Here is a 15,459-nt window from a genome sequence, read left to right as displayed (position 1 = left end):
ATCAGAACATCCCTCCAGAGTACACTGTTATATTGACAACATGACTAAGCAATTCTTATCCGTACACAATGACACAAGGACTTGTCATTCTGATGGCACTGACATGTTCATGGACACAGATATTTATTTTTGAGAGATGAACTAAGGAACAAGAGACTGGCTTTTGCAGGTAATCCATGTTGTTTTGCTATTTGTATGAGGTGTTTTGAGAAATGCACTTACTGTTTTGCAAATGTCAAGGATGATTCAAGAAATGTACCAAAGCGACTGAGAAAAACTGTTGTACATTCACAGGCTTCTATTTTAAGAAGACTATGGAGCAAGTACGTTTTCCCACACATGTGTGGTTTTAAACCAGTTTTCTGTATTATTGTATTTTTTGCAGCTGCAAGACCAGCAAACAACATTCTTTTTTGTACTGAACTTATACAGAAGCCAGAATCATTAAGATGATAAATGACCCAATTTTGATGAAATCATTGAATAGGTTGACTTTCATTTTATTACTCTTTATTCGGTCATGTTTTTTAATTGCCAGTAGTTGATTTATTTTTATGTATGCTGTGGTAATCATTTTTGTAATAGCACTAATAACCATACAGCTAAATGTTATTTCTGTGTATACATTATTAAGAGTAGGGTAGGTGATTTCAGAGAGGCTTGCACTTGCACGCTAGCTTTGAAAGCATAAGATCTCACCCTCCCTGCAAATCACTCTCCAAAGCCACACCTCCTCCAAAACACAGGCAGACACGATGAGAGACGGCGTTGGTGGAGGGTTGAATGCAATACTGTCAGATCACCTCACGTCCCAAAAAATTACTGTACAAAGTGCATAATACAATAACGCCTTTCATTATTACTCGGTCTGCAATGGAAGTAATGGAACGCGCTGATGACGTATACAAATACATACACTGACAGGCAGGTTGGACAGCCTATTGTAGCCCTCGGACCGAAGAATATGTTTGGACGAACATTTTATGCTCCTACTGTAATGAACGCGGCGTGACGTCAGGGTGAAGATCCAAGTGCAGGCTTTATTGAATAGAGTAGTCAAAATAGGCAGGGTCAGTCAACAGCAAACAGGTATAATCCAGAAAGACACAAAACAGGCAAAGATCAGGGCAGGCAGCAAACAATCAGGAAACCAGATAAACAGTCCAGGGTCAAAAACCACAACAGCACCACAACAGCACCACAACAGCACCACAACAGCACCACAACAGCACCACAACAGCACCACAACAGCACCACAACAGCACCACAACAGCACCACAACAGCACCACAACAGCACCACAACAGCACCACAACAGCACCACAACAGCACCACAACAGCACCACAACAGCACCACAACAGCACCACAACAGCACCACAAGGAACAACTGACAGCTAACAATACTGAGCAATGAGTGTGAATAAAAACAGGCTTTAAATAGGGTGAGACTGATGAGGAAACAAGACACGGGTGAATGCAATCAGAGATGATGAGTCTGGAAAAGGAATATGGGAAATGTAGTCTGGGACAGAGTGGCAAGAGTCAGATGGGGAGTGACCTCTAGTGGAGTTCATAGGCACTCCAGCTGGAGATCGTGACACCTACGCCTTCCACAGATGACATAAATACATATAAATACATTTAGTGATAGCTATCAGGATGTGAAGATACTTTCGACCAGCTTAACAAAAATGTACTTGAATCAAATCACCTTCCCTGCTTTTAATTTCTAGTCAACTGACAGTATTAACATTTTCTTTTAAATATTTCATATTAGGCTTAAACCTGGATTCTTTTAATATATTTAATATATTTAGGGTCATATAAGTAAGACCTAATTGATTAAATTCCAATAAAACCTAAATCTAAATTATAAATATACTCTACCATTCAAACATTTGAAGTAATTAAGATTTTTTTTTGTTTTTGAAAGAAGTTTCTTCTGCTCACCATGGCTGCATTTATTTGAGCAAAAATACAGTGAAACTGTGAAATATTATGTTTTCTATGGTAATATATTGTAAAATGTAATATATTCAGAAAAAGCTTAATTTTCAGCATCATTACTTCAGTTTTCAGTGTCACATGATTCAAGGTTTTTTTTGTCAGTGCCACCATATGTGCAGACAAACAGAGGAATCGCAATACCGTTTCTCTTCTCTCTCATCAAGTGTTTTAATTGTCAATGCACTATAGAAGTTTGTATAAAAATAAAAATATCCGCAGTCAGTGCAATATAAAAAAGATTTTTGTATGAAGGTAGCAGCAGTGTACCTTGTACTGAAAATACATTTGTAATGTTAATGCATTGTCAAATTTTGTCCAGCAGTTACAATACTTCTTATAATACGTTATAGCTTCATAACCAATTAAACCCAAGTCTAGTACATAATCTGTTACATTACACATTTTGGGAAATGTAATCTGATAAATTTTTTATTCCTTTTTAGGTTACTTTTGACTTAACTCATTTATCACAGTGATTTGAACAGAGCAGTTTTGTACCATATTGGTATAAAAATTAAAAAATAAAAAGAAAATTTATTCTATTCTTTGCTATCAACAACATGAAGTGCATTAAAAATCACATTACATCAGGATTTGTGAAGGAACTTTCTTTTAATTAAAATGTTTTGTGGACAGAAATAAATCACTGTAAATTAAAAAAATTATAAAAAAAATCTAAATAAATATTACATTTGTTTATGCTGTTCATGCCCTCTTTATTTTTCAGTGTAATAATAGCCATCTGTCTAATGGCCGGTCTGTGTGTGCAATTCCACAAAACTGGTGGACTTTAAAAACAAACATATATATAGGCTTTTTTTTTTTTTTTTTTTTTTTTTAGAAAGACACATTTAAAAGATTTTTAAAAGAATTAGGGAGAAACTATATTTTTGTGAATAATTTACTGTCATTTTAGGAATATTAAGTAATCATGAAATTAATTAAAAAAAGTGTTATCATTATATGTCTTCATATGTTATATATTATGTTTGATACGCAGCTCAACAGTCAAATAAAATAAAAACTATTAAAAATGCAGCTCTTTGGAAAACAAAACCCATTTTGAACCTGCCTTTTGAAAATAGTGGTCAAAAATGTGTTACACCATTGGATATTTTTCATTACATACATTTTTTAAACTATCTGTTTAAAAGAGTTTGGACTTCCCATATTTTTAACTGACCCAGATGCAAAGGTTTTAGTGAAATAATGCTTGTACGACAAGTACTACTTGTGGATGCCCACATTCTTCTGCTGTGAAATACTAATGACTAATTGACACAACTCCAAGAAATAAACTTTGCATGTTGCAGCCCCAACTAAAATTGATGCTTTTAGGGACGAGAGCCTCGAACGTTTTTGCTGTCTTGCAGTTCAGTGGTGCCTGAAAACGTCAAGAGGCTTCTGAAGAAAGCAGTGAGGAAGCTCTGAACCGTGCGACATGTGGCCCAGCTGCCCCTAATGGAATGCAATGAGGAAAATGTCATGATCCATCATCACTTATGGCCTGTGGGCATTAAGAGAATGCTGATGGGCATTTCCAGAGTCACTATGAGAACTGAAACATCTCAGATGATCACTAAAGATCACGGATGATCCCGAGAGTGTCTTCCCAATGCTCAGAATGTCTTTTTTATATCTAAAGAAATACTGCTTGGCAAAAGGACAGTACAACATGCTGGACATGATGCTACACTCTTAAAAATAAAGCTTCTTTATTGGCATTGATGGTTCCATGAAGAACCTTCAACATCCATGGAACATTTCCATCGGAAAAAAAGTTCTTTATAGTGCAAAATGGTTCTTTAGATTATTAAAATGCTCTCAATACTAAGACCATTCAACAAAGGGTTCCTTGGAGAACCAAAAATTCACTATATTCGTCTACAGCATCGCTACAAAAAATTCTAATTTATATAATTATAATTATAAATTGTAATTTCCGAGACAAGGTCTTTTTAAAAGTTCAAATAATGAGACATGACAGAGTAAAAATGGGAAATACATTTGCAATTGCACAAGATATAAAGCTACAATAAAATGTTCAAAATGTGCTGAGAAAGAGGGCCAGGAATAGAAACGTTTTTTATTTTCACTTTAGTAAAACATAGACAATGGCCCCATGTTTCTTGTAAACAATCCATTACTTAAGAATGTAATATTACAGATTTTTTTTTTTTTTTTTTTTTTTTCAGGAGATGATAAGAGATTTTAGTAAGGGGTCACTGGATGTATTTGGCTCTGATGAAATCATTAGACAATGCCCTTCCTTTTAGTATATGCTTGATGTAGATATTGCATTTAGTTGTATTATTATGAAATTAATTTTCAGCACATTTGCCTATACAGTGTGAAACCCAAGTGTGAATGTGTAAACAGCATAAAAAACTACTGATGTGGACCGTATAGAATTTAAAAGCCTGATATTTATACAAATTTTTAAATATTATATCCTAACTCAAGGACTTTATATATGTTTTATTTATTTCCCTAATGATATATACTCATGTAATTCATGTTTTTTTTCTATTACTGTTTAATCTTATCTGTTGTGTGCTGTGTTAGGATAAGATAATGTCTCCATAACAAGTTTGTTGAAGCAGCACTTCTCCAGTGTTTTTGCTTTGTTATAATAACATGATAAATTTATGCAATGTTGATAAGAATGCAAATAAGATTATTCAATAAACCCTGCTCATTTTTACCATTAATTAGTCTCCTGCATCTCCTCCGCTGCTTCTTGGGCTGATAGAAGATTTAACACCAGGGTGTTGGACTATCTTGATTTGTTATTTAAAAACCAACAATCTGATGAAGAGAGAGTAGCAGCACAGCTGGATCTAACATTCCTGACAACAGAGGCAGTTGCATTTAGATACAAACCATGTAGGATTATTATGGAAACATCTGTAGTGCATGGAGAGATATTGAAAATCATTTGAAATCATATTGTCAATTTGTGAGAGATAATAACCTTTTTCCCTTAAGCATAAAAAACAGTGCAAATTAAAATAATACTGAGATTATAAATATAGTTGGCCACTTTGTTAAACTTGTAAATTTAGATACCCAGATTTTCTTTTCCTTTATTACCTGTGTTATCTTTAAGGTGCCAGCTGTAATATGTTTGATTTAATGCATTTCTGATATGTTATTTGGATGGTGTATACCATTACTCATGATTTGAGAAGACAAATGTATTTTAGCAGGTAAAGTGGGTCATCCGATTTATGAAAAAATTATACTGTATCTTAATCTGAAATTATAAAACACATTTATTTATTTATTTATGTTTATGTGTTATTAACACATTATCAAACAGACGATATTAAACACACATAATGAACATACCCAAAAACAGAGCCATACCTGAGGATATGAAGTACAAATTCATAGGTTTTTACTAAGTTCATTTTTAAAAAACAACTGATAGAACATGTTGTGTTTGACATTAAGTGGTATTAAATTGAACAGAATATTGATGAACATGAACTCTACAACATATTAAAATGTGACTATAACACATGCAACAACAAAAAGGCTTTTTCCTGTCTGTTTTCTGTTTTCTTTAAACACTTTAAATGAACTATAACTATAATATTTTAAGCTTTATTCTCTGGATCTACATTTAGCTCCTCTCATCCTTTGTTTTCATTCTGGATTGTACAGCTTGGTTTTCTCTCTCTCTCTCACTCGTCTCTCTCGAATCCTCCGGCGCTGTTTTTTTTTTCTCTTTTTTTTTTTTTTCTCTTTTTTTTTCTCTTCTTTTTTTTTTCTTTTATTTGTTTATTCTGATTGTTGTAATTATTTTATAAGAAGTATTTAATAAAATGTGAGTACGAATAAATAGTGAAGGTTAAACTATTCACCTGAATCGAACAACACAGGCTGTCATGCTCTGAAAGTGTGAAACCATGTTTTATATTTATATGCATTTTTTTTTGTTTATCATGACCACAACAGGGTTTCTGTACTTCTATGCTATTATCATACACTTTGCTATTATTATAAAATTATTTGAACTGTTATAATAAGATAAATTATAAAGTAGTAGGAGTCACCGAAACTTTTGACTGATAGAATATCGCGAGGCACTGTCAATGTCATTAAAAGCCATTCAATATTAAAAGGATGTAACACTATATTTTTTATGTAAAATGAAGCACTTCTGCTCCTCATCTTATTATTCTCGTTACAAAGATATTTACTACAACACCAGAGTCCTGCACACAGAGGCAGCAGACCGGCAGATCTCCCCCTCGCAATCGACAGACGCCGTTTTGCTGGATTGACGGGCTCTGATTGGTTTTTAGAGGGACGGTCCATCACAGCTTTTTTCGCGAGCGGCACCAATGAGAGGCGTCTTGCTGACCCCGTCACCCCGCGCAGTGCGCTGACGGTGCTCGTCACGTGGAATGTTTTCGTGCTGGGCTTGTAGTGATGTGTATCCCACCAATGAGTGAAGCGGGCAAATACAGATTTATCATGGCAGCGAGCAGATTGAGATGGAGGCGCCTGCGGAAGATGCCAACGTTCTCGTCGCGCTGGACTAATCACCAAGGGGAAACATCGGAAAAGCAGCACGGATCCACTGAACGTGCTACATTGTATCTGAGCGGGACGAACCCGCAGCCGACCAAAATGGGCCGTGCATCAAGCGTAAAGCGGAGGTAAAGTGAACCTTCATCGCAGTTGCGTCCCATGGAAGATCGGCCGCGTTACCCGAATCACGGCGTCATGTTGACCACTGGAGGAGCACAGCCGCGGCGCGCTGTCACGAATAACGGCGGCCGCGATCCTCTTGTGCTGCCGGGGAGCCTCCATCCTCCTCCTCCTACCACTTCAATCAATAACAGCGCGGCCTCCCGTTTGCCCATGCACTTAACGGCCTCTCTCATTCTCAGCACGCCTCAGAGGAATGTACCATCCGCCTTACCACTTTAAAGTGCAGTGTGACATCATCTGTTTCCCGGAATTGAGAACCCTCAGGGACTGCTGTATTGAGGAAGAAACTTGCCACCGCTCCAGTATAAAGTGCCACGACCTCTGCCTTCAGCCGCGTGACTGAGCACCGACACCACTGCTGCTGCCCTGGCAGCCGCCGCCGCCGTCTGCTCCAGTTGGGCGGTGGGCGCGGTGGATAGGGGACATATGGAAATGTGGCTATCTCAGAAAACGCGAGCACGCCACCAAGAGGTTCTTCGCCTCTTGAGGGGCCCCAAGCAACCTCGGGTCCAGTCGTTGTTAGAAGTATTACGACAGGCGAAGAAGAAGATGTTCGCAAACGCCCTCAAAGCTGCTACCCTCCGGTGTCGGCGGTGCCCTGCCAAGAGGGTTGATCTATCTGTCCCAGTGTGTTTTACGGTGAACAAGAGGGCTGATGCTAAGACCAAATACCTCATTGCCCTTTAATATCTAAAGATGGAGTATTTCGCCGTGGTGGCGGGAGAGCCGAACAGGAGCAAGTAAGAGTGGTACTTGTACCCTCAAACCGAACTTATGACGGAGTGAAAAACAAAGGGGCAGCTTGCTGACAATGACGAACTCGAGTGACGGTGTTACGGGACTCATTTCGCCAGGTACCATTTTCAAGGAGGTTGGTGGCCAGTCAACGTCAAACCTAAAGGCTGTGGGTCAGACCAGGAATCTACTGGGTTAGGAGTGTACGTCTGTGCCTTTCCGCCAAGAGACGATTCACCTGGTGAAGCTGAACTACGGAGACGCCGGCACGTGCAACATGCCGCTAAGGAGCATTCGTGCCGCGGCGCCCATCCCGAGAGCTGCTCTTTCTTCTTCATCGAGGTGGGCCGCGCGTCTTCTCCATCGGTCACGGGTGAAATCTGGATGCAAGTCGAGGACTCGGTGGTGGCGCAGAACATGCACGAGCCCATTCTCCGACACCCCCATGAATGCTTAAACGGCTTTGCCTTACTTTAGGCCGCGGAGCAAAAGCCAAGTCATCCGGTTCGAATCCCATACCCTTTATCACTACTCGCCGCAATCTCCGTCAAACGTTCCCCCCCCACGCCCAAACTGTGTCTGCAGCGCCTCTCGTCCAGGAAAGATTCATTTACGGGCACGACAACCTACAGTGAACAAGAGAGAGCTGGGCCAGAGCTAACCGGGACCTCCAGTGAGGGCGACGCGCACTCAGGACCGCCCATCTCAGCTCTGGCACGGGCAGCTAGCTGGTGGCACCTAAACACCCCCTTGCTCATCGTTGGAAAGGGAAGAAAAGAAAAGTGGCAGCCTGCTGCGCCCATGGGGCTCACCACGGTTGAGCCAAGCCACACCCGGTCCGCCGTCACTTCCTGTGGCTCCCTTTCCTGGTCCTGGCCACAAGCCCCATCAGTGTGTCCAGCAGCAGCGGGCACGGCTCGGCCTCTGACACACACACTCGCCCCCGCTAGCTCCTCCATTTTGTGGCTCCCCAAGTGACGGAGGCTTCAACTCGTCCGAGTTGATTTCTGGCCCCCAAAAGCCCGTGTGACCTTCAGGTACTTTTCACTGCAAGTTGCACCACGCCCGAATCCCACGGCAGCACTCCGCCCGTTCGCGAGGACTATCGTCTGACTGAATACTGACCATGGATTGGCACAGAGATGGGGCAAGGACTTTCGAGGAGGAGAGCAGTTACATGGAGAGGACTTTCCTCAGCTAGCACATTCATGCCCAAGCCGAAGCTTGGCGGCGGTTTTGAGTATCACACAGCGAAAGCTACGCAAACCTCATCCTCTTTAGACGAGTCGAGCCCCGGTGGAGTCCCGAAAACGACACCAGGTTTGCTCGTGCCTGCTGAAGTCAGCCTATAAAATCTTACTCTGAATTACATCACCCAAACAAACCTGCCATTGCTCGCTCTGAGTGTCAAAAGAAACTGCCAAAAGACGATGGCTACACGCCCATGTTCTACAGCATTGCTCCCTCTCCGAATGCAGATTACATCCCTATGCAACCCCGAGCACCACCCCCCCGCCACCCTGGACATTCACCCCTGTTCCTCGCAGCAGCGGACCGATTTGGCTACATTGATGTGCTCCCAGGCGACAGCCCCTCTGGTATAGAGCAGGTGGAGTAGACGACTACATGGACATGTCCCCAACTTACCGTGGCAGGCGAAGGTTTTTTTTTGTTTTCGCAGGCCTCGCCTGAAGGTCCAAAGACCTCATACTTCTCACCTCCCCGCGCTCCTACAAAGCCCGACACGAGAAAGTGCGAAAGATGGAATACATTCCCATGTCCCCAGCTGAGCCCTCAAGGCCACCTAGTCCCGGAGAGTACATTCATATGTGACTTCGGGTCCCCGTCCATCTCACGTCGCAGCTTCTCCATCCGGTCCGTAAATTCACCCTCCACTAAGTCACCGCCGCCTTCTCAGCCACCTGCTATCGGCACTGGTTGCTCCTCACCAGACCATGACTGTTTGCGGGCCTAAACATGGACAGCCTCCTGAAGGACCACCCCTCCTCGACACTCGCTCGTAGCACCATGGAACCCGCCCAACTAAAACTGCCCGTCCTTACAGGTGCTCCCTTGGGGCAGGCATCGACTAATTTAGATCCTGAAAAGAACGCACGGAGCCTATGCGGAAAATTGTCCCGTATGAAGAACCAACTGCGACGCCTTTGTATCATCATCACGAATGCATCTGCTCTTCGCATGACGCTCTCCATCACTGAAGCCTAGATAGGTCATCAGGGCCGCGATCTACCGCAGGGAATGTGAGACGACACAGGGTACATCGGAAACGTTCATTATCCCCTCCGCCTGGCTTCGTTTACTTGTGGTTGCTGAATCAGGGCCCTTCAGTACCCATCAGAATCTCCCCCGAACGCTAGCGGATGGGCAAACTCTAGCTCCTTTCGATAGTACTGGATAAAGTTCCACTACGTGTTGTGATTTATCGCCAGAGGACGCCTCTCCCGACATCGCAGCCCTAGCGTACGAGCACCGCTAGCAGATGTGCTGCCTCAGAACACCTCATCCAGCTACCCCCTTCAACTACATCGCAGATCCTGGACCTCGTGAAGAATTTGCTCCCATGGTTCAACCCTCGCACACGCCTTGGATGAGTTCTTCTACACACATACTCCGAACACTAAAACACAAAAAAATCCATGTAGAGCGATGCTTTCAAAAAAAAACAACATAAGAAAAAACTTACAGAGACGTCGGTCCGTTTCTGGAGAGACGGGGTCGCCACTGGTCAACAGAAGTGGTAAAACAGCGTTTTAATCCATCTCAAACGTCGTAGCCCGTTACGCAGGCAGTAAAAGGAGTGCACTGACTAAGCTATCAGACAGCGCTAAAAAGCTGCAGTGTGCTAGCTGTCCACATTCCATTCACCTCTTCCTTGGATGTAGTAGTCATAATGCAAACAGCTGCAGATCCATTATTTGAACAGATGATTGTGACTGTGACTGTAAAGTTACCCTAATACCTCCTATTTTAAATGTTTTTGCATTGTTTTTATTTTTATTCACTAATGAGTTCATCTGTGCATCTCACGGGCCTGAGGAGAGATCAACGGTAGCATGAATTGGGCTGGTCCAACTTGAATACCGGCATGCTGTTGTTATAGTGAATGAACACAAAAGCGTGCACGAACGTCTATGAAAGAATGAATTAGAACAAAAAAGAGTAGCTTCTAAGTAGAGGTGCACGTTGTTGCGAGAACAATACTGCATTTTTGTGAAAGGTGATTGTCGTCACCACGTACGTTCATTGGACATTGTGTAACTCGTTTGGCAAGCTTATGAACACAGGGGGCGCGGGGTTGGAAAAGCTATGCGCGCGCTGGTCAATGGTGTGCACGCGTGTGCAGCGTGATGGGCGGGTGCGACAGAGTTAGTGAGGTGGCACATATGAATACATATACACCGAAGCCCGTGCTTCGGGCCGAAGAAAACCTTGCGTTCACAGTTGTGAAACAGTGCATAGTGGAAACCTTGTCACCACACATACTACGACTGTATACATGCTTTTGTTTCGTGAAGTGTGTCGCGAAGTGTGTGTGCCGAGAGGAGGAGGTCTTCCTTCGCTCGGAGCCCGCAGCTGCCCAATGCCCCCCGGCTTATCTCTGTCCGACAAAGGGTTTTTCTCACCGCACACATACATGCTTCATTAAGAAATTTAAAGTCAGGAAGTTTAGCTGAAATGTTAGTCTATTTACTTACAGTATTTATAAAAGCCCTATGAAGCAGCATTTGCACTCACATACTGACATCTGGGCCTGTATTCGATATGATAATGACACATGGACAGTTATCTTTGATAAGCAATATGGACTTAAGATATTAGAATTCTTGTATTTCTCTGAAGATTTATTACTCACAGTTTGAGTTTGTTTTTTGCCATAAAAAGACAAGCCTCTGACAGTAGGGATAAGAAATAACTAATCTCTAATTGCAAGGGTGAAAACTTTGATTATGTTCGTGCCTCCATTTTGCCAGATTGGAGATCATTTTTTCTTGTGTCAAGCTAATAACAAACAAAATCTTTACTAAACATCTCAGAAACTCGAGCATTAATATCTTAAGGTCATTATTGCTTCTCATAATAAATGGGTATCACTTGTATTAATAGTTTTTTTATTATCTCTAAAAATTAATTCATTGTTTCTCGATTAACTTTATCGTGATTTATAGAACCTTCCCCCCTGTTTGGTGATTTTCGTAGAAACAAGACAAACATATCTTAAGAAATTCATTTTTTTGCAGATACGAATAATAAAAAAGATTACTCTGGTGATTTTTGGCTTGAGGCTGCAGGGTTAACAGAGTGAATATCTCATTAGAGAGGAGCACTTATTATTTGGTTGTAACTAGAGCCAAAGATTTTTAACCTTTTTACGAATTTAGGAACACTAATTTGTGGAAACTAAACACGTGAAGCAACAAAGCAGGTATTATCACAGTTCTTCATAAAGAACATACTTTAAAAGCAAATATTCGAATAAAAAACAGAAAAAAAAAAACAGCATGTCTGCGCAACTCTTATTTAGTGGTTACTATTTTCTTGTCACCTAAAAAAGTACTAGTAGCTACTGTATAACATTAATACCTCTAAGGAGTTCAAAGATATCATGATTACAGTGTTTTGTTTAAATCAGTCTGTTATTTTGGAAACATTTTATACAACTACATAATAAACTGCAACGTACTACATGATTTGTGTGGTTTCCAATATATAAATAGCTCTGATTCATAAAGATGATAATGAAGCTGATTGATGTCCAAAGTGACTCTTTCTTGTACCGTTTGAGCATTTTGCATGGGCTGGAAATTCAAACCCATGACCTCTACGTGTCTGAGATACAGGAATGTTAACATCGTAACAACATTAAGCATTTCATAACGTAGCTCTATCTCTTCGCCCTTGCAGATGAGTCGACTCAAATGCTGGTGCCCGGAGTAGGCGGAATCAGGACACGGAGAATCCCAGACTGAACTCTGGAACGCCGAAGAGGCAAGCCGCCCTCCTCCCCCTCCTCCTCAGACCTCCAACAACAAAGACTGAGAAACTGCACAATGCCCTCTTATGCTCTGTATTTTCCACATAACTGCCTTCAACAACCGGTTCATTTGTTCTGTTTTTTAGAGATGTTCTTCACTGCATAACACAAGGTCCAGTGGGCGTGGTTGGATCTTGGAACTTCGTCTCCACCTTAACAAATACGTAAACCCACCCATCTCCCACCCCCCTGGATCTTATGTTCAGCACGTGAGGGGCTACTACTATTACTGCGTTTATTTGTCCTGAATGATGATGTTCTAAGTATTTGTTTTATTCTTGTGCATTCGGTCTTGGTTAACTAGAGCGGGTTCGCTAAATTAGAAAGCTGTGGCTTCAGATATCTAGCACTTCTTCGTATTTTTTGTGATGCACGACATGAAACGCATCAAAGCTCTTAGGTTACAGGTTTATGTTTCTTCAAGCAAAATCGGATGTAAATAGGAGGAGCTTGTATATCATTTTGTAAAACGAGCCGTACTCATTGCCCTGACACTGAAGATGATCCTCACGGCAGAACACAAGATCCAGGGGGCGTGGTTGGGTCCAGATCTTAAACCCACCCATCTCCACCCCTAAACCTACCCGTCTCCACCCACTGATCCCTAAACCACCAGTCTCCACCCTTAAACCTACCCCGTCTCCACCCCCTGATATACCTAAACCCACCCGTCTCCACCCTTTAAACCTACCCGTCTCCACCCCCTGATACCTAAACCCACCCATCTCCACCCCTAAACCTACCTGTCCTCCACCACTGATCCCTAAACCCACCCCGTCTCCACCCTTAAACCTACCTGTCTCCACCCCTTGATCCCTAAAACCCACCCCGTCTCCCACCCTGTAAACCTACCCGTCCCCTCCACCCACTGATCCCTAAACCCACCCGTCTCCACCCTTAAACCTACCCGTCTCCACCCACTGATCCCTAAACCCACCCATCTCCACCCCTAAACCTACCCGTCTCCACCCACTGATCCCTAAACCCACCCGTCTCCACCCTTAAACCTACCTGTCTCCACCCCTTGATCCCTAAAAACCCACCCATCTCCACCCTTAAACCTACCTGTTTTTTCTTCCACCCCCTTGATCCCCTCAACCCACCCGTCTCCACCCTTAAACCTACCTGTCTCCACCCTTGACCCTAAACCCACCCGTCTCCACCCTTAAACCTACCGTCAATCCATCCCAACCCTGATCCCTAAAACCCACCCGTCTCCACTCATAAATCTACCCGTCTCCATCCTCTGATCCCTAAACCCACCCATCTCCACCCCTAAACCTACATGTCTCAACCCCCTGATCCCTAACCCCACCCATCTCATCTCAACCCCTAAACCTACCCGTCTCCTCCCCCTGATCCCTAAACACCCGTCTCTCCACCCTTAAACCTACCTGTATCCACCCCTTGATCCCTAAAAACCCCACCCGTCTCCACCCCCTGATCCACCTAAATCCCCACCCACCCGTCTCCACCCTTAAACCTACCCGTCTCCACCCCTGATCCCTAAACCCCACTCCACACTTAAACCTCTCCACCCCTAAACCCCCACCCGTCTCCACCCCTAAAACCCACCCGTCTCCCACCCCCGATCCCTAAACCCACCCGTCTCCACCCCTAAACCCACCCGTCTCCACCCCCGATCCCTAAACCCACCCATCTCCACCCCTAAACCTACCTGTCTCCACCCCCTGATCCCTAAAGCTTCCTGTCTCCACCCCCTGATCCCTAAACTGATCCCTAAAGCTTCCTGTCTCCACCCCCTGACCATGCCCCCTGGATCTTGTGTTCTGCAGACACTCACCGTTCTTAGTTCTGCCCATTCTTATTTGTATAAAGTGAGTATTTTTTCAGGGGTTAACACTGTAAAAGGTTTCAAGCTTGTCACACAGACCACTAGTGACAGTCATGAAATAATCTCACTTGGTGTTTTCGGTGCGAATGAAAACGTAACAAGAATGAAAACTCCCTGCGAGAGCGTCTTGAGCAAGAAATGAGGCAACATCGAAGATGACACGCTTCAAAAACAAGTACAGAGAGCAACTTTTTAGCGACGAGACAGTGTTTCTGAGTCAACTGGATTCTACCTCCTGTTCACGCCGTTGGGAAAACACTCACAAAATCCTTTCAGCCTTGCCAGTATTAGTGTGATATCAAGTATTGCCGACTCGAGATGCAAAAAACACTATCATTTTTAAATAGCCTTGTAGCCTTGTTTTTACATAGACTGGGAGTGGATTTGAGCCTCGATGTAGCCACTGGTCACCAAACGACGATGGTTACTTCTTCTCTTGTGGTTATGTGTGTGCATTGTCACTACTAGTCTTACAAACTGCAACACAGTACTGAAGGATTACGTCGTGCTACTTTGCATTCCCCACGTGGTACATCCATTGTTTTGTTGTTTTTGTTAATTTATTGATTATTTATTGATCGTACCCGCTGTGTTTATTTATTGAATCCAGTGTAGTGACGTTCACATCGTTTGCCGGTGAGCGCCTTCGTACGAAATATAGTACTACTTGCTGAGAGGCGGAGTTCAGTGTATATACAACTTCAGACAAACTGTGTTTCCCCTCATCTCTCTCGAGCCTTTTTTAACTAAGAGGTACTAGAGTCTCTTTTTTTTTGGCCTTGTACCTGGAAGCTTTATATGAAGAGATTTTGGGTTGAGGTTGTGGTTTGTGGTTGAAAAGATGTGTAGTAAGATGTGTACGCTTTACAGTAGTAGTCCAGATTATGTTGGGACGAAACCATACGTCGGTGACTTTTTCCCATTGGTTTTGGTAGCGGCCCGCTTGCGGCCGCTCTCTTTCTTTGACTAGCTTTTGTCATGCTATTGTGTCATGATATTGCTTTGCTTTAATGTAAAATGTGAAATGAAAAAACAGTAGTATACCGTTTCTTGGGGATTTTTCTACACAATAACTACCGTGACA

General features: G+C 42.7%; 1 pseudogene; it reads left to right on the top strand.

Annotated features, from left to right (window-relative positions):
- The first annotated feature begins 6,708 nt into the window (after positions 1–6,708).
- On the top strand, positions 6,709–9,514 carry LOC122134800 (annotated as a pseudogene).
- The last annotated feature ends 5,945 nt before the right edge of the window (positions 9,515–15,459 follow it).

This window comes from Cyprinus carpio, chromosome A21 (assembly GCF_018340385.1).
Source record: "Cyprinus carpio isolate SPL01 chromosome A21, ASM1834038v1, whole genome shotgun sequence".
Lineage (NCBI taxonomy): Eukaryota > Metazoa > Chordata > Actinopteri > Cypriniformes > Cyprinidae > Cyprinus > Cyprinus carpio.
Note: the sequence above shows the minus strand (reverse complement) of the source record. Positions and strands in the feature narration are given on the sequence as shown.